The sequence below is a fragment of the Corvus moneduloides genome, chromosome W (genome assembly GCF_009650955.1).
Source record: "Corvus moneduloides isolate bCorMon1 chromosome W, bCorMon1.pri, whole genome shotgun sequence".
Classification (NCBI taxonomy): Eukaryota; Metazoa; Chordata; class Aves; order Passeriformes; family Corvidae; genus Corvus; species Corvus moneduloides.
This window is the reverse complement of record NC_045510.1, coordinates 14,460,645-14,473,781: the sequence shown is the minus strand read 5'-3', so window position 1 is coordinate 14,473,781 and position 13,137 is coordinate 14,460,645.

Sequence of the window (13,137 nt, the reverse complement as noted above, 5' to 3'; positions counted from 1 at the left end):
GGTTAGCTAGCATATCAACCCTAGCATTACCTTCTGTTATGAAACCTGGCAAATTTGTGTGGCTTCGAATATGCAGAATGTAATATGGGTGCACTTGAGCTTGAATTGCACACCCAAAGTTTTCAATAATGAAAAACAGAGCCGCATTATTGACTTCCTTCAGAAGTGAACAATCTAAACTTTGGGTTATATCTGCTACGTAAGCAAAATCAGTGGCCAAATTCAAAGGTACCTGAGAGAACTGTTGAAAAGCCATGGCAACAGCCCTCAGTTCAACCAGCTGAGCTGAGCCTGTCTCGTGGCCTTCCAGCACCTGCCACTCAGACTCCTTCTTCCAGGTAACAATAGCTTTCCCAGTTTTCCCAGACCCATCTGTGAAGACAGTAGGTCCTTGCACTGGCCGCAAAGTGAAGCTTGTCAATTTTGCCAATTGCAGTAATTTGTGGGTGGGCAGATGATAAGTAATCTGTCCCGAAAAATTCTGCAGCGCACTTTGCAAAGGAGCACTGTCCATAAGGCTCCACTCAAAGTGTTCCTGCTGTACTGGAAGAACAATTGTTGCAGGATCCGCTGCCATTAATTGCAAACACCATTGGTGGCATTTGATTATCAAACTAGCAATCAATTCAAACAGCATCGGTGCTGTCTTTTTTGGCTGATGTGGCAAAAAGACCCATTCCAGGATATGCAAAGGGTCGGACCATGGTTTATTCCATTGACCAATGATGCCTGTAGGATGAAAATCTGGAGTGGTAATGAAAAACAGTGATAACAATGGAAGGATCCACTCAATAAACCTGACGAGCAGAAACAGCCTGTCGAACCTCCTGCAGTGCTCATCGCGCTTCAGGAGTCAATTTCCGAGGTGAATTCAACTCGGGGTCCCCCTTTAAAATATTAAAAAGTGGAGAAAGTTGTGCTGTGGTTAGCCCTAAATAAGGACGTAACCAATTGATGATACCCAGCAATTTCTGAGCATCATTCAAGGTCTTAATAGAACCTGAGAATTGTACCTCCTGATGTTGTATGGTCTGATCCAGAATTTTGACTCCTAAATATTTCCAAGGAAGATGCTGCTGAACCTTCTCCGGAGCCACTTCCAAGCCATAAGAATGCAGAGCATCGAGCAGCAGAGGCTGTATCCTCAGCAGCTTGTCCTGGGTGGATGCTGCCGCCAGGATATCATCCATGTAATGGTAGCAGTATGCCTCAGGAAACTGCTCATGGACTGTGGACAAAGCCTGAGTGACATACCATTGGCAGATAGTCGGACTGTTCTTCATGCCCTGAGGTAGAACCTTCCATTGATATCTCTTTGCAGGTTCAGCATTGTTAACTGCAGGCACAGTAAAAGTAAATTTTGGCTTATCATCAGGATGCAAAGGAATAGTGAAAAAACAATCCTTCAAATCAATGATCAGGATTGCCCACCCCATGTGAATCATGGTGGGCAAGGGCATACCAGGCTGCAATGCCCCCATACTTTCCATCACTGCATTGACTTGTCAGAGATCCTGCAACAATCTCCACTTCCCTGATTTCTTCTTAATCACAAAAACAGGAGTGTTCCAGGGGCTAGTAGAAGGCTCAAGATGTCCCTGTTGTAATTGTTCCTGAACCAACTGATGAAGGGCGACTAATTTCTCTTTTGGTAGGGGCCACTGGGGGTTCCATATTGGAGTGTTTACCAGCCACTGCAAAGGCAGTGTAGGATACTCTGAGCCCTTCAGCACAGTGGCCCCCATCAAAAATTTGTCCCAATCCGTACTTCCCAGGCAGCCAATAGATCCTGCCCCCAGAGGTTAAGCGGAGCTTCAGTGACATAGGGTCGAACTGTAGCTGTTTGTCCCTCTGGGTTTTTTACCACTACAGGTCGTTCGCTTAAATAACTCTTTGTGGTTCCTCCCAACACTGCAATGGCTGACCCCACAGGGGCTAAAGGCCATGTAGGAGGCCACGCAGAGAAGGAGATGATTGTCACATCAGCGCCTGTGTCGATCAAACCTTGGAGCTGGATCTTGGGCGGCTGGGCATTTGGCAGGATTAGGGTACACGTCATCTGTGGCTTTTGGCAAGAGATGTCTGCAGTCCAGAAGATCTGCGGAAGTCCCATAGATCCAAAGCCACCATCTCCTTGACTTCGTTGTTCTGACCTGGGAACACACGACTTGAAAGGCACGAGTTGAGCAATATGTGTCTTTTCAGGAATAGTAACGGGGAGGTGGGTGTGGAAACCATAGCACAAATCTGGCCTGTAAAATCAGCATCAATAACTCCTGGGTATACAAAGATCCCTTGAAGGGTGACACTAGATCTGCCCACAAGCAATTCGCTAAAGCCTTGCCCTAGTGGTCCAAATGCATCCAAGGGAACCTTATAAACATGACAGGATTCTAAGACGACTGTTGCTGCGGTGTGCACATCCACCCCAGCTGATCCCTGGGTGATGCCTTAGGTTTTAACCTTTATATTTTTCAAATTCTGTACTGCTTGGTGTGTGACTGAAGTTTCTTGTAGCCTGTTAATTTCTGCTCTCTCATGCTAGGTAGACATAACAAAGCCTCTCTGGTCCTGCTTTCCAAGGACACCAAGACTGTCCTAGGCCAAAAGTATAAACCAAAGAGACGCTAAGGGGGGGGCAAGCTGTGGGGAAAACTGAAGCTTTAATTGGAGAATTAACCCTGCTATGCAAATGAACCAAACCTATAAAAGAGTGAAGAACTCGTGACCTGGGGTCCATCTTGGGGTCCATCTTGGCGATAGCCTCTGGCTCCCCAGGGTGTACCTTTGAAGGCCTTTCAAATAAATACCTCTTTTAATCCTTTACTCCAGTCTAGTCTCTGTTTCTAGGAGGCCTCTCAAGGCATCACTGGGTGCTGCTTCTAAGCTGGCTGAGTAGTCCTGTGTCGGTGCCATGCCTTGGGGATGTATTTGTGTCTGAACACACATTCCCCTTGTGCTACTGGTCAAGTTTCCTGAGCGTGTCAAAGGTCAACCATTGGCATGGTACATGGATTCACAGTCTTTGATTTTGATTTTTACTGCTCCTTGTTTATGTAGTTGTTTCCTTTCCCTTAAGGGTGGGTTGTCACAATGTCCTAGTAAAGTTTTTGCAACTGTAGGAAGGTACCTGTCCTAAAAGTCTTATACATCTAAATGTATCAGCCCAAAATGGGTAAGAGTTTTCCTCCCTGGTTCAGAAAGTCAGGTCCCTATTGAGAAAATGTTACTGACCTAGGTCTGCATCTGTGGGCACAAATAATGGTGTGTAGGGCTGATGAAGCCATGATCCAGACAAGGGGAGCTGAGCTGCTCCCCAATCTTGTGCAAGGAGTGTATGTTGCACTGGACAATGATAAGAGGCCTGCGGTCCATCTGAACCCTTCATCCTGGTGCTTGTTTGTCGCTTTCCGCACGTGGCTTTGCAGTGCCGGAGTGCAATGCCACAACCTTCCAAAAGCGTCTCCTCAGTGAAGCCGCTCAGCAGGACCAGCACACACTCACACACACGTGCATGCACACACAAATGGATAGCTTAGCTCCAGTAATATGAGTCAACAGCAAAGAGGCAGGAAGGGTCTCTATGTAGAGTTCCACGGACAAAGGTTTATTGCAGCCACACTGTGAAGGAGTCCAGGGATGAAGATAAAAGACAATGGAGGGTCCAGGTTTAAGTATGGGAGCAGGGTGAGCATCAGAGACCAATGATCTGAGGGCACGGGGGCGGTACGCAGGCGGGACTAGGGTAAGGGAACTAATAGGGAAACTCTGGGGGAGTGGTGATGGGCAAGGGCCAATGGGGGGAATAGGGAGTGGGGAACTTTCTAGGGCATGAGACATATATGGTAACAAGGGGGCGGGGAGGCCAACAGCCAACCAGGGAAGCAGAGCTGGGGTAGAATAACATACCAGAACAATGCATGCTGGGAGAAGCTTCTTTTCTCACCCTAACCTGGCGAAGAATCTCTGGTACTAAGGACTGTCTTACCAGTGGACTATCTTTGTCCCTTGTACCACAGGCCAATAGGCCGCAACACTTGTTTATTGACACAATGTGATGTAATTTGCAAAACCTTCTTGTCCTGTTAGAGTAGCTTTAGCTCTAGCTCTAGTTCATCTTGAAGGCAGACAGTAATAGCGCCAGGATCAATGAATTAGGCGGAAAACCAAGAGGCAAAAAAGGGACTCTTAACTCTTTTTGCACTCATGTTGCCTTCATTTTGAAAGCTGTGAAATAAATGTTTGTGGTTCCAGAAATTAACTGAATCCAAACATAAGCCCAGCACTGCACATGTAGCATCTCCTGTAGCTTCTTCTGTGCTTATGGGAGAGCTCGTAATTTCACAGGTATCTAGATGTAGGACTCCTTCAAGATTTCAATTTCAAAATGTTCCATAAAAGTAGTTCTTAATAAGCGTTCTTGCCTCCTCTCCATTTATAGGCTTAAACTTTTGCTTTCTGTTTTCTATCTGCCTATTCAAACCAGAGAACGGATCATCACCTCCAAAATCCATCTGTCTTATTGGGTGTATTGTTTTTGCATTATATGACGCTTTTCTCTTCTGAAGGAATGCAAACTGCCTTCCCAGAGTGAATTTATTCCTGTCTGGCTTTATTAAATGATTCTGCAAGAAAAGCCAGAAAAAAATAGTACAGCCCTAAAGACTTGAAAAAACATTGAACACTGAGCAACCTGATTGTTTCTCTGCTTTAGCTCAACAGGTTAAGTCTCATTTTTTAGGGCTGTTTCAAAATATCAAGGATTAATGTTTGGCTCTTCTGCAGATATCAGTTCTTGGCTTGGAGATTTGGACTGCTTTTTAGCCTTGTAATCAGTGACAAGGGTTGCTTGTTTTGTAACTTCACCTCAGTCCAACTATTTGCTGATTTTAGTTAAGCTTTTTAATATGCTTCCTCTTCTTTCATTCTTGTTCATAGAAGTATGTGTTGTTATACTTTTAAATATATTTTATGCAATTTTAGAAGTCAGTTGTCATGCATGAAAAACCTTGTGAATAAAACCAGTTTTGACCATCTAAATGTTCACAGTGAGTGATGCTGTGCCAAGTGTCCTACTTGATCACATCATTGAACAATTTGTTTAGATATTGAGGTATATCACCATAGAAGATAGATGTTTTTACTATTAATAGTACCAAAATGTGCACCATGTGTGATTGTTTTCAAGATCTTCAGTTAATATTACCATGCCAGCTTTTGGCTTTGTCTGATTTAAGACGTTAATAATAAATTTAAAACCTTTGATGATAGTTTAATTCTTATCAGATTTCTTTCCATGTGCCTCTGCCTTCCTGTTGTAGTCCTGAAACAACGGGGCCCAGCATGTCCTAAGTAGAAATTTCTCTGGTATAAGGAGTCCAAGTGTGTAATACCTAGCTGCTAAATATCTTCCTGCAGTGGCTGAAAAGCAGACATCAGCAGTGTGGGAAGAGAAGCCAGAGCCTACTGCATTCCAGCCTTCTAAGTGTAGTCCTTTGGACGTCCAAGTGCAGCTGTTATAACACCAATTATGATTTTGAAATAGTTGAAAAATTGGGCAATGTTAAGTGATTTCCTGGCACTCCTGCACTTAAAACTACACTGAGTGATGGGACAAGTGATAAGATCTTCCCGACAGTACATATGGATCCCCCGTGTGGTGTTCACATGTGTTTCCCTAAGCATTTAGCTACTGTGTCCACTGGAGTTGATGCAGGTAAGTTACTAGCTGTCTTCCTAGTATTGTGTCTCTACCATATTTAGTTTTTCTATTTGAAAATCATTCCATACACAAAGGAAATTAATACTGCTTGAAGTATGTGTGCTGCGATCCTGACCAAAGGTGCTGGAAGGCTGGGAATAATCCAGATGACTTTTTTGGTTCAGAGCCAGAGAAATAATGAATTCAAAATGCTAACTATGTTTTTTCAAAGTGACTGAATATACAATAGGGGGAAAAAACCCAAACCTACATGGATTAGACCTGACTTCGTGGTCAAATTTCTCTCTGACTTTGTACTGAGACTTCTGTGGTATATAAAAGGTGTAAATCAGGTAAGAATTAACCTGTGAAAGGTGGTTTATGTGAAGGCCAGGCAGCAGATACATTTCTTTCAGGAAGGTGAAGTCTTAAATGGAATGAATCTTAAGGAAGGCATGTTAAAGGGGGGGGGGGGGGGGGGGGAAGTAACTCATCTTGCAGTTGTTGGTGAAATCCTTGCTACATTTAAGTGCCTATTATTTATCTCCTAGGCTTTGACACTTCCTGTTTTTATATTGAGTTTACTCCAGTTTTATTACCTCATGTTTCTAGGTATGATTGAATCAGATGAAAGAAACAGGAAGTGTGACATGCCTTGAAAGCAGAAGGAAATTGCTTCTTAATCAAAATCAAGGGAAGAAAACCAACTAAGTCTTAGTATAAATAATTTTAAAATAAAATAATATGAAATGGCAATTCCTGTAAAGTTGTGTATTGGAACCAAGTAAAAAACTGAAGCAAATTCATCATTGGTGGTCTCCAAAATCTGCCTGATTCAATTCATTTTTCCTAAGAGGTGCGGTAGATTTTGCAGATCGATGACGCAGGTTCTAATCGCTGCATCTTCCGCTGTGATTCGGTGTTCCTGCATTCTCTGCAGACTCTGGGAAAAATCTTGTGATGTCTCCAAATTTTCCACACCTGAAGCATGTCCTTCTTGAGCATTTTGTGGCCATCACTTCTCTGGAGTTACTTTGTTGCAAATCTGGACGAAGTGCTGCGAGAGTTTTTGAAAGTCTTTTGTCCTGTGCTTGAAGGAGTTTTCCGATTTCTTGTCCTAAAATGCTTGCTTGGATTGTTGCAATATGCTGAGGTGTGCCCACCTTACTGCATGCCTCTATCATTTCAGTCATGGTCAGTTGACCAGGCATGGCACTAATTATACGCTTGCACTCTGCATTAGCGTTTGCAAATGCAAGACTTCACAGCAGATGTGGCTTTGCCACTTCATCACTTGTCTGTCCACAGCTTGCTTAAGACGATCGACAGATGAGGTGAAGGACTCAGAAAGACCTTTTTACTTCTGTGTAAATGCCTTCTGGGGTTCCGACTGGTGGAATTTGTAAAACTGCCTTCTGCGCCACTTCTTTGATGTCCGCAAGCACATCTCGAAGCAGGAGCGCTGATTGGTCTTCTGGTTTATCATGAGGTCCACCACCAGCTAATTGCTCTAGTGTGAGAGCTGTGGGTGGTCCTCTCGCGTATCTTTCTCTCACCTCACAAAGCACTCTCCTCCATCTTGTATCCCATAGTAGGAGTTGTGCGTCTGTAAAAATTGTTGAGGCAATGTTCCTACAGTCAGAAGGTACCATGTTGTACTAGTTTGAAAATGAACTAATGGAAGACACCAAGTCAGAATAACAATTTAATGGGGAAATAAAAGAAGAAAAAAAATAAAGGCAGAAAACACTGGTTCAAACTGACAGAGTCAGGATACAACCTGACACCCTGTAGTGGTTTGGTCCAAAATACTCATTACTGTTTATCTTCTGGGAGATAAGAATTAGGAGAAACGCAAAGCAGGCACCAAACTTGAAAGAATATAAAGAAGTTTATTAACAGACCTAAAAGAAAGGAAAAAAAATTATATCATACCTTCAGAACTCTCCTCCTCCCCCCACCTTCCTCCCTTCTCCCACTGACAATGTAAAAAGACAACCCTTAAGATGTTCAGTCTGTTTACCACTGCCATAATAACCTTGTTCAGTCCATTTAGAAAGAGAAGTCTCTTCTTGCTCGTGCTATGAAAACATTATCACAACGAGACAGCCACCCACTTCCAAATATTGTTCAGTCCATTTAGGAAGAGGAGTCTCTCTGCCTGCATGTGAGTCCCTTCCCCCGACTTGCAGCTTTTCCCACAACTGCTTTTGAGGGTCCACTCTTGAAGTTTTTTGGGGTACAATTTTAAGGTTGAGCCTTTCAGAAACAAAAACAGAGGCCCTTCTCCTTCCCTGGGAGCAAAGGGTCTTCCTCATCTTCATCTTTAGGACTATCTCTGGGAGCATCTCTAGGAACTGAGGTTTCTCCTTTCCCATTTGGAGCAAAAGTCCTCATCAGGTTCATCTCTAGGAACTGAGGTTTTCTCCTTTCCCATTTGGAGCAAAAGTCCTCATCTGGTCCATCTCTCCCTGTCCAAACTTCTCATAAAATTACAGCTGCGTCAGCATCTGCCTATCTCAGCGCAGGTGCTTTTGCTTACGAGTTGAACACTCCACCCCCCATATCTTCATGAAATTCCAACGGGATACTCTGATATATCATAGCTTCACAACAGACTTTAAGCATCTCCTCTTTCTCTTCCCTCAGGTTTTCAGCTCTTCACAGCAATAAAAGAGTTAATCTCACCTAGGCCTTGCAGCTGGAATGTGTCTTATCGCTGTTGGTCACCTGACCTCTGCCAGACAGTGGTGCTGCTTTTGCCGAAATCTTGGCCGCAGTGGGGGGGGGGGGGGTTCCGAGCCGCTCTGGCTGCCCACAGCCCTGCTGGGGGGGGGTCATCCTGGAGCCGTGGCCTGGCCTGGCCTGAGTAGGGGCCCGGCCCGCTGGCCCCTGCTCAGGCCCCGCAGCCACCTGTCCCAGCACCAGAAACGAGAGAGAGCTTGAGAGGGGAGTTTGTCTATTCTTAAGTGTGGATCACAGAGGCGGTCACAACTTTAAGTGGCTTAAAAAATTGTCCATATTCAAACTGGCCAGCTGATAGGCTCTATCAGTTCCCAGAGGAAGCTGTAAGCACCCCTTAGCAAGGACATCCCTTCCGGGACTCAGCTTGCTAACCTATGACACACCCTGTTAATCAGGGTGGTGGTGGCAGTCCGGTAGAATGGTGGCTGCGGTCCTCCTGAAGCGGTGATCGTGTGGGAAAAAGGGTCTGCTCTTCCTCAGAATGTCCAGTGGTGGCTATGTAGCTCCTGTCCTCTGGGAATCCAGTGATAAGGTTGTCTCTGGCGTTCAGAATCTCAGATTATATCCAGGATGGAATGCTTGGTTCCTCCCTCTGGGTGGAGCATCTCACAATGGGATAATGAGTCATGAGGCCAAGTGTTGATTAGGCTCATTAACAGAAGATAGTCCAGAGGGAGTTATCTCTGAGTCATGCGGCAGGACAATGATGGGCCATTAACAGCAAGATAGTCTGGGGGGAGGAGGCAAGGAAACACTGCCCCACCTGATTTCAACAGCTCCTGAGGATGGTAATAGAATACACTGCAACCTGGGACACATGTCATGATTGTTGAATGTGCCTCTTAAAAGCTGTTTAAAGTATGGACTTCCCAATCCATGGTTTTTCACTGCGTCCATTAAATCTTTGATGACTTGATCATCTAGAGGTTGCCATGCAGAATTTTGATTGTGTCTCCCATATGTCACTGGCATTACAATACTATCTGTTTCTGCCATATCAAAGTCTCTCTTTAAGTCCTTTTTTTCTAATGCTTGCCCAGTCTGTTGAACTGGATGTATCTCTTGAAACATATTTGTTAAATGGAACCAAATCCATAAGAGTATTCTGTGGATTTGTCACTTGCCAGGATGCAGTTTCTTCTTGACTGAAGAATCCATGCATTCCATCTCCCCCTCCCCCTCCTGGTTGAGGAATGGGGAAGGGTATTTGTGGTTGTGCACCGTGAGGAAGCAGGGGTGGGATGGCTGAAACCACCATTGCTGGAACTGTAGATGGCATTGATGTAGACATAGAAGGAATATTTACAGTGGTTGCAGGTAGGGGTATGCCATCGTGTTCCAAGGATGAGGGTTGGGAACCCAGTGCACAATGTTGAGGTAGAAATTCTTTAGCACATTCCTTGAGTTGAAGAAAAAGCTGATGTACAAAGTCTTTTGAAAATTGAAATTGATGTTGATGTGTTGAAAAGGTGGAATGTTGTTGTTGAAAATGAATTCCAGGAGTGGGCATTGAGAAAACTGGAGTGGTACTTGTTGCGGTATAAAAATAAGGTGAACCTTGCGATGATATAGGAATGCCTTGTGAGGCTGTGATGGTTATAATATTTTCATCACTGAGGTGTTGAGTAGCTATTTGTGGTTGTAAAAGCCCCATAATGTCAGCTGAATGATCTTCAGTAGTTTGCAGAGGATGTGCTGTAAATTATATGTCTTGTCCCGAGACTTCCCGTTTAACTGGGACAATATTTATTTTATCTTGTTCTCCTGGTGGAAGAATAGAAGGAAATGTAGTAAAATTTTGACTTTGCTGCGTTGGAGGCATCGGGTTTGATTCCATGGTGTTGAATTTGAAATATGATTGAATTTGCTGCAGTTCTTCTGTTGTTCCACTGGGTGGTGCTGTTGCTCCATGGACTGAATGCTGAGGGTCTAATGCAGGTTTGACATGAACCGCAGATGCCGCCGGCATAGGTGGGATGGGGGCCGGAGCTGCGGCTGTGCTGGGGCTGGGACCGGCCTGCGCTGTGCTTGGCGCGGTAGAAGACATCGGCTGGCTAGATGCCGCTGCGGCTGTGAGGCGGCACTGGTCCGGGCGAATCGGAGTTGCGCGAGTAGTCGCAGTATCATACGGCGGAGAAGCTATGGGGGATATCCCGTATTGCACAGTTGCAGAGGTGGGGTGGCCCAAACGCGGAAGAGATGTAGCGTAGGACGGAGGAATAGGAGTGGCGGGAGTGATGACGCAATGAGTGGGCGACGGGAATCTCGCAGCCTGTGGCGCGGTGTATAAGCCGAACGCGGAAGTAGGTGGGAAACGGGACCGCTCCGGTACCGTCCCTGCCGAACAGGGCTGCGAGGGGGGGGACTACAGGAGTGATGGGCGCGGACCCCGGAACTGCCTGTGATGTCGGAGGAGGCGAGCTAACGTCTACGAGTTGCGCGACCGGCCCACCCTACGGAAGGATCTCGGAGGACGCCGGTAAACGTTCCCCTGTGGCTTGGGCAGTATCGGAGGGTGCGGGCGGGATCGCAGACGGCGGGGCTACTGAAACCATGCCCTCGGGGACCGGCTCTGCCGTTTGGGAAACCGCGGGAGCGACAGAAAAAGAAAACTCGCCCCCCCCCCCCCCCCCCCCCTTCCCTCTGATCATGCGCGGTTGGAGAGAATTTGAAAAAAGCCATATCATGTTCTTCTGTGGGACCGATTAAAAGTTTTAACTGCGGGTCTGGCACAAGACGCTTTTTAGGTTTTACTATGGCTGTCCCCTCCCCCTCCACCGATCCTCCCGACTGCAGGGACGGGTCATCATCGTCCATGCTTAGAAGGCCGGAGATTTTCTCCCCTATTTCGGGCGGGGTGTCTTCCCCCGGAGCTGTGAGGGGGGTCTGAGGAGCCCCTGCCGCTAGCAGAGGCTTTTTGGGCAGCTTCTGCAGCAAGTTTAGAGGTTGCAGGTTTTAAAGGAACGGTTTGGAGGTCCTGGGGAGTTTGCAAAGCCTCTTTTTTAGGAGAAATTGATTTTTTTTTTTTTTGCCTCCTGTATCACTTCATAAAGTACCCTGCCAGGTGAAAGCAGGCTTGCAGCGAATTTATCATTTAAAGTTGCTAAATGATAAAGCACCATATTTGCATTCTCCAAAAAACGTGGATCATAAAGATCCTTTACTGTAGCATTTGGGTATTCTTTTTTTATCCAGGATAACAAGGTTTCTAATTCCTTTCTGGTAATATTTACTGGGTGATTCTTAACCATAGATTCTAAACTATCAAGTACGTCCATCTCTGTTTTCGAGAGAGCCCCTCCCATTTCTAGTTTTGGACAGCTTACCGGCTCTCAGTTGTTTTTATCAGTCCTTGGAGTCCTAGTCCGAGGTCTAGCCAGCAGAACACGGCGTTCTGGTCCTTGCGCACCGGTTCACAAGGTCCTGGAGTTCCAATTACTGTCTCTGGAGATTATATGGTTCTGGGCCTTGGCTGCTGTCCAGTGGTTTCCTGGCATGGTCTGCCTCAGTGAGGGCCTCACACGTGGGCACCAGATGTGAAGGTTTTCGACCCCCACATGCCCTCCCCGGATGGGGGAGAAAGTCCTTGCCAGGAATAAGAGACAAATGGGACTTTTGGATCTTCTCAGTCTTCAGGTTGTTTATTATATCTTATCAGTAACTCACATGCCGGCAACATAGCATGAAGCAGAGCAGATACCAAAAGGAAAATGCAGGAAAACTCAAGGTCTTTTAAAGGTAAATCATCCAATAGCTGTTAAATGTGTATGTATTTTTACTTTTCTACCAATGCCTAATAAACTATCCATTCTCGTGGCCTATACTGCGGCATTTTCTAACCAATCATTCTGTACTACCAACACTGCAGAAAATGGAGTAGGTGAAGAAGAAGGAAGAGACCTGAAAAACCACAAGGATCCTTCATCTTGTCTTCATCTACTTACTATACTAATAAACCTAAAAACTCTACATTTTTCACTCTGTAACAAGCTATATATTATACTACCACCTAACTCACACCCTTGTAGATTCTAATTCATCCCAAAGCCTTGGCAGCTTTCTCCATGGACGAAGGTTAAAAACAGTGTTTTCCAGGGGGGATGGGTCTTTCATAACAGGCAGAGAAACACTCCCTGCATTTTGGGTTCCAACATAGCTTTAGATTGGGAACAACCCGCGGCAGAGGGTTTAGGTTTTGAAAGAATACATGGAATAACTTGTTTTTGTGGATGCATTAGAATTTTTTGTTCAGCGAGAGGGTGGCATGTTGCGTGGGTGCTAATACAGTCTAAAATTTGTAAGAAGAGGTAGTACTGCTCTTCTGCCAGACAGCAGAGCTTATGCTCTCTGTGTTATCGGAGGCACTCTAGAGAAGTTGATTTTGAGCCTGAGATTTTAAAGTTTGTGTGTGGGAAGTCGCATTTGGTACCTGAGGTTTAGGAGGTTCGGGAAGAAAACTGGGAAAGAACTATGAGAGAATGTGAAGAAAGGTTCGGGTGGAAGTCAGATAAAACTAGGAGAAGGAGATAGAAACAGCAGTGGCTAAGCAGGGAGGGAGGTCGTTACCCTCCTCTATCCCTCAACAGTTAAATGGTAGGAGTATAGCCCCCGACTCTTTCCGTTCATTTGTCCTACCTCCACGAGTGATAGAAGGAATTCCTTGCTTTGTGTGTGGGTATAAGGACTCCAGC